The sequence below is a fragment of the Solea senegalensis genome, linkage group LG14 (assembly GCF_019176455.1).
Source record: "Solea senegalensis isolate Sse05_10M linkage group LG14, IFAPA_SoseM_1, whole genome shotgun sequence".
Taxonomy (NCBI): domain Eukaryota; kingdom Metazoa; phylum Chordata; class Actinopteri; order Pleuronectiformes; family Soleidae; genus Solea; species Solea senegalensis.
The window spans coordinates 22,777,758-22,784,056 of NC_058034.1; the positions used below are offsets into that span (position 1 = coordinate 22,777,758).

General features: G+C 39.2%; 1 protein-coding gene across 7 annotated transcripts in view; it reads left to right on the top strand.

The window, feature by feature from the left end:
* Positions 1-6,299, top strand: part of mast2 (microtubule associated serine/threonine kinase 2) — a 134,729-nt gene that overhangs the window by 1,622 nt on the left and 126,808 nt on the right. The window lies entirely within an intron of this gene.

A 6,299-nucleotide genomic window follows, 5' to 3' on the forward strand; every position in this document is an offset into this window, starting at 1 on the left:
TCCTTGGAAATTCAGTGTTCCGACTTGAATGTTTGTTGGACCACTTGGAGTTTTGATTACTCCATATGCGTTTGTTGTGGCGTTGCTTCAAATCGTACGCTGTGTCACAACATGTGTTTTATTCCAAAGTTGCAAACATTGTTTATGCCAAGATGTGTTGAATCTTCTTCACGACATCCCAAAGATTCTCAGTGTGGACTCTGTGGTGAACCATTCTGTTACTATTTGAGCCGATGAATCCTGGCATTATTGACTTGAATTATGACTGGAAATCCTGCTCATTCAGTATTGAGACAGTCAAGACCTCATTTCTTTTGGGCACAATAATGTTGCTGAACATGGCCAACGAAAGCAGCCCTCAGATCAATCACTGCGAGCTGCATAAACTGCTGCTGTATGTGACTGTATCAGACTGAGTCTGTGCTCCGGTCATGGAGGACGTACTGAACAAATATGTTTAATTAGGACGTGTCAGAATGGTCAGTTATGAGCTCTATGCGATCTTTTCTTAACAATGTGTGTGTTTGTACGTCGGTGAAATACTCTCACTGACTAAATACGGCGACCGCTGGCCGCAGTCTGATGTGAAGTGGTGCGAACACACGAACACACGTTTGCTGACTTTATCCGGCACATTAGCTTCATATATAAAATCCTCTGTGCTCCACTGTGCAGCCACCAACAGCACACTTGTCCCGCCGCGTTGACATAATACCGCTCTTCCTCCCTCGCCTGCACTCTCACATTTTATAGGGACAAGGTGGAGCTAAGGTGGAGCTCTCAAAGTAAACTTACTGGTGGGGTGGTAACATTTGTGGTGAAATGCACATGCTGCCGTCATAAGCGCAGGGAATTCAACATGGGGTGTTTTATCGCCTATACTTACACTAAGGGGGACCACGAAAACATGACTGAGTATTCCTTTTCCACACTTAAGCGACTGGTATGGCGTCCAGAGTCCCAAATATAAGTATTGAAATGGTTAAAAGTTGATTTTGCATAATATGTCCCCTTTAAGTAGCACTGTAAGATAGGAGATGGATAAATGGGAGAGTTTGCTTTGGTGTCGACCTGTTTGTCTGTTTTTTTATTTCATCAGTTTTTTAAGGAATACTGTGTATTGTGTTTTTTTTGTCAGATGGTTTGTTGCTTTTCAACATCTACATTTGCAGTTTTGTGGTATTGTTGCTGATAGTCTTGGTTTTTCAATTAATTGTACAGGTTAGGCCAAAATGAGCTTCAGCCTGTTTCTCTTTTGTGATGATTTTGAGAAGTATACGTTATACTATTCTTTAGAGAGAACCTCATCAGATTGTTTATGAGCACATTTATTGTTGTATGATGGTGAGTACAAGTTTGAAAATGCTAACACTGGACATACTATAAAATGTAGAAGTAAAGGCTGTCTATTCCTTTCGTTTTATTGTATTGGCTGTCATCCCCAGCTGAGTGGTAGATGAAGTTGCTGAATGGTTCCATGCTCTCACTCTCTCTCTCTCTCTCTCTCTCTCTCTCTCTCTCTCTCTCTCTCTCTCTCTCTCTCTCACTCTCTGCCGTATTGCTTGCTAGATTTGAAACCAAAAACATACCGTGTTACTTTTCATGAACAACCCTTGAAAGGTCTGAGTTGCTTTTTCCTACACCAGCAATTTACTAAAAAGTAAATGTAGTTTTTCCACAAACCTCAAAATGCTATGAAAAAGCATATAAACCAGGGAATATTCACATCTCAGGAAAGTAAGATAACTTATTTGATAAAACAACATCGACAACACATAGACTAATTAGTTGATAGTCAAATATAGTTGTCATTCAGTTAATTGATTAATGAATGAATCCAGAATCAATCGTTTTATCCATGTCATGTCTCTCCGTTTATACCTTTCCCAAATGACTCTCCACTGCCTCAGTCTCTCATTGCTGTGTGGTAATACAGAACCGGTTGGGATGCACAATATTATTGGCAGAATACCAGCAGATATTGGCTTTAAAATGTATTATCGGAAATCCCCTGATAGGAATAATCTACGACAACAGTTGGCTCAAAAAGCTGCTACCTCCGTCTACGCTAACGCCCCCTACAGCTATTATTTATTTACAGCTATATATATTTATTTTGATGCTTATTTGTTTTGCACAATAAAGAAATGTTTTATCGACCTCTGCTAAGACAAGACATGTTTATCTGTTATTGGATTCAGGTCAAGTTAAACACATTGAAATAACAAGAAATTGCACTGCTACTCCCAATATATGGGCACGTTGGATATTGGCAAAAGTTCCAATATCGTGCATGATTATTCAGTGTTTTTCTTGCTGCGTGTTCCAGTGTAGCTGAAGTCTGTATGAAATAATCTTGAGGAATCTCAAACACTGCAGCAGATGACTGCCATTATTTGTCCACTGACTTTTATAGACGTTCTCCGGCTCTGTGTAAAGAACAGTTTGACATTTTACTGGTCTTGTGTGCAATTAAACAAGAACATGTTCCTTTTTATTTAAAAAAAAGAAAGAAGATGAAGTCAGCACTGTAGCAGCACAGTGGTGCATGAAGTCATTTTTTCCTCGGTTACAGTGTCACTGCAGTTGCACCACCCTGCCATTTGGGAAATGATGTGAATAACAATGTAAAATGTGTCCAATTTAAAAACAAACAAACAAACAAACAACAAAACCTTTTGTTTTTCTAATGTTCAACACTCAGTAGCAACTTAAAAGGTGAGGTCTTTTTTCAGTCAGTTCACAGTGAGGGGAGGGAGGTGCTGAGTTTAAGAGAGTCAACTTTATGGCATCATGGGATGTCAAACACATGTTTTTGTGTGAAACATTATAAAATGCAGACGTACAGCCAGACACAGTGTTTTCATCCAGTGTAACTTATCAACCACTTGCTTACACTGTGAATTGCTTTGTCGTAAATCACGCATGGTCCGTTTACGGTGTTATGGGATTATGCCGTCTACTTGTCCAGAGCAGTTTCTTTATGTTGTTTAGGAGTGGGATTAAGGCTCTAGCTATCAATTATTTTCATTATTAATTAATGTATTGATTATTTCTCTTTAAACTGGGGCCGCAACTAAAAGATGTTTTGATTATTAGTTAATCTGTTGATCGTTTAAAATGGAGGTTCCCAAACCTCAAAATAATGTGTTGTTTTTGGGATGCTGAAAAATGTAACACACACACACACATTGTCAACAATCTGGTCTTTGGTTGTTGCAGTTACAGCAGTGGGAAATGAATGATGTCACTTCCTAATAAGTAGAATAAGTCATTGTTGGATTGTGTGTGTGCGTGTGCGCGCGTGTGTGTGTGTGTGTGTGTGTGTGTGTGTGTGTGTGTGTGTGTGTGTGTGTGTGTTGTTTACAGTCAGCTCACTAAAACAAGCAGCACAGGACCGGTGTTATTATAAAGAGGAATACAAATGGATTATAATAATCATTAGTCTCAGTGCTAATTGGGTAATGTATTTAAAGGAGTTTCCTAAAAATGATTCTACCAGGATCTTAAAGACTGTAAAATGGAGATTACATTGTCATGTGTCTGTTAAAAACATGAAGCTAGTGTATACAGTAGGACTTGATATTGACCATTGATACTGACTGACACATGCCCTTATATTAGAGTTAAGTAGCAGGTGATGACGACAGGCTGCTCAGTGTTCTCACCCATACCTGAGGATGTAATAAATGAATCCATGTGTTCCACTTACTAATTAGCAGAAGTTACAGTCATGGGAAGGAAGTTAGAAATTCAGCCAAGGATTTTAATTTCACACAAGTCATGAACCAGTTCAAACACCTTTGCAGGAAAGAAAAGAATGATGATATTGTTTTGTTAATGAGACAAATGAACATAGAGACACAGGGATTAAAACTGACACCATGTCATGCCATATGACGGAAGCTCCTCCACTTGATTTTTGCAGTTTCTTGTCTTAGACTTGCTGTTCCTCCTGGGATGATTTGAGAGTGGTGTCTCTCTGTGGTTGTGACCTTTCCCTGTATAGCAGGACACACGTGTTCCCTGACATGCTTAAATGGAAGCAGTATAAGCAGTGCTGTGTTCACAGTAAACACTGTGAGACAATGTTCCACTGGTGTTTATTGCAGCTGTGTGAACAGAAAGTCTGCTTCCTTATTCCTTACTGTTTACATCAGTGCTGAACCATTTCTCTGTTGGATTCAGGTCAAGTTAAACACATTGAAATGGCTCATCCAGCCTGATCTTGCCTTAACAAGAAATTGCACTGCTACTCACCAGCTCCTTTGATGATTGACGAATGGTTAATCCAAATGAACCCTTGTATGTGTTCATATTTTTGTTACTCAGCCAGTGTTTGTCGGTCTGGTGGACCCGCTGTATTTTTGGGTTTTTAATTCAACACAATCGAACAATGTTATGTTAAAATCCCCAATAGAGGTTATTAATTAATCCCAAATACAAGCAAAGTAAACAGCATATATGATTAATATTTGTCCTTTACCTTTGTTACATTACATTATATGAATTAAAGTGCTCCTTGTTTTGTTTTTTTCATAAAATGTAATAATAATCAAGAAAATCAATTATAATCAAGATATGAGTGGAAGAAATCAACACATTTACAAATGAAGCAAGGTTTTTCATAACTATTGTTTTTGAATTATACTTCATTAGAAATTTAAGCCATTCAGTAGTCAGTCTAGATAACGCATCACATTTTCTGTCTATCTCGGGTCCACATATGCTTCTTTTTGTTGCTGCTGGTTGGGTGGATAGGGCACTAGCATTCTCCACCTGAATCCTCCTCAGAATGGATGCAGAGGCTGGGTCCTTGGAACAGTTCCACCCACGTGACCATGGTGTTGTACACTGAGATGTCCGATGAGTCTTAGAATATCACCAGTGGCACTCGCTTGTCCATGCTGTCCACCAATCCTTTTCTGGGATTATAATCCATGATGAGCTCCTGGCCACAGATTCTTTCATCCTGTGCCGTGTACTCATGAGTACCACATTATTTCCCCTCTTTGGCACATAGGATACCAGGGATGTGTCGGCCACAAACTTGGAAGGGGCTTCATGACACATAGGGATGAACGATAACTGTTGCACAAGGCCACCTTTTTATTGTTCGCCATAACTTTCATATAATGTGAATGATTTTTAAACAAGAATAAGCTGCAGAGAAATGTTTTGTGTTTATTTGAAGCACGATTTTATATATAAAAAGAAAGAGTGTTTAAACTGTAATGTTGTATGCGACATTAAATGTGATGATCAGAGAGAGAAGACAAGAGACTGAATAATGCTGTTGTCATAACCAACCAGAGAATTTAAGCTGCAGGCTTCATAGTCTTGTTCCACTGTTGGAAAGTAGCTCACATCCTGTGCATTCCTACAGTACAGTCTGAAGGATGATTGACTGGTAACAGTAATGGCTTAGTGTGAGGAAAATGGTTTCCAGGTTTTTATAAAGGAGTGTAGTGCTTGAAGTTAAAAGATTATATGGCAAAGTAACCACCAGGAATTTGGATAATTGTTCAGGAGAATCCGCTTAAGTGGTTTTATTATCATATCAGCTTTTTTATCCACATGGGAGCAGTGAAAACAGGTCCCAGAGTGGGGAACAACAAAACACACGATTCAGAGAGCAGGTGAGAATTGTAAACACACGACCATGTAGAGAATTAAATGGAAAGGTAACCAAAAATGACTTTTGTTGTGATCTGGTAATTAAAAATACCATGAATCTTAGTGCCCAGCGCCAACTATACATGAATGCATACATAAATAGATGGATGACAGAAACACATGATTACTATGAAGCTCCTAAGTGTATTTGTCAGAGTCCGCTGACCCCAACCTCCCCGGCAAAACCTTCCTGCTCCATTGAGGACCTCATTTGTGGTGCATCTATTATTGCAAGGTGGCAGTTTGAAGCTGCTCCTCTAACCTCAACATTCTATATAGTTCCTGCAGAAGTGTGTTCAGAATATTTGATGAATAATCAAATTCAATAATCAAAAGTGGAAAGGGAACTTGACTTGTAACCGGAGGGTCGCCGGTTCAAAATCCCCACCCGGCCAAAAAAGGGCTGGGGTACCCCTGAGCAAGGTACCCAACCCCCAATGCTCCCCGGGCGCTACTCAGTGTGGCAGCCCACTGCTCCTAACTAGGATGGGTCAAAATGCAGAGGAATACTTTCCCTAAGGGGATTAATAAAAATTAACTTTAAACTTTAACTTTATAATAGTCAAGTAACATTTTTATGCAAGGGAGAAAATGACAGTGACAATAAAAATGAAATTTTGGAT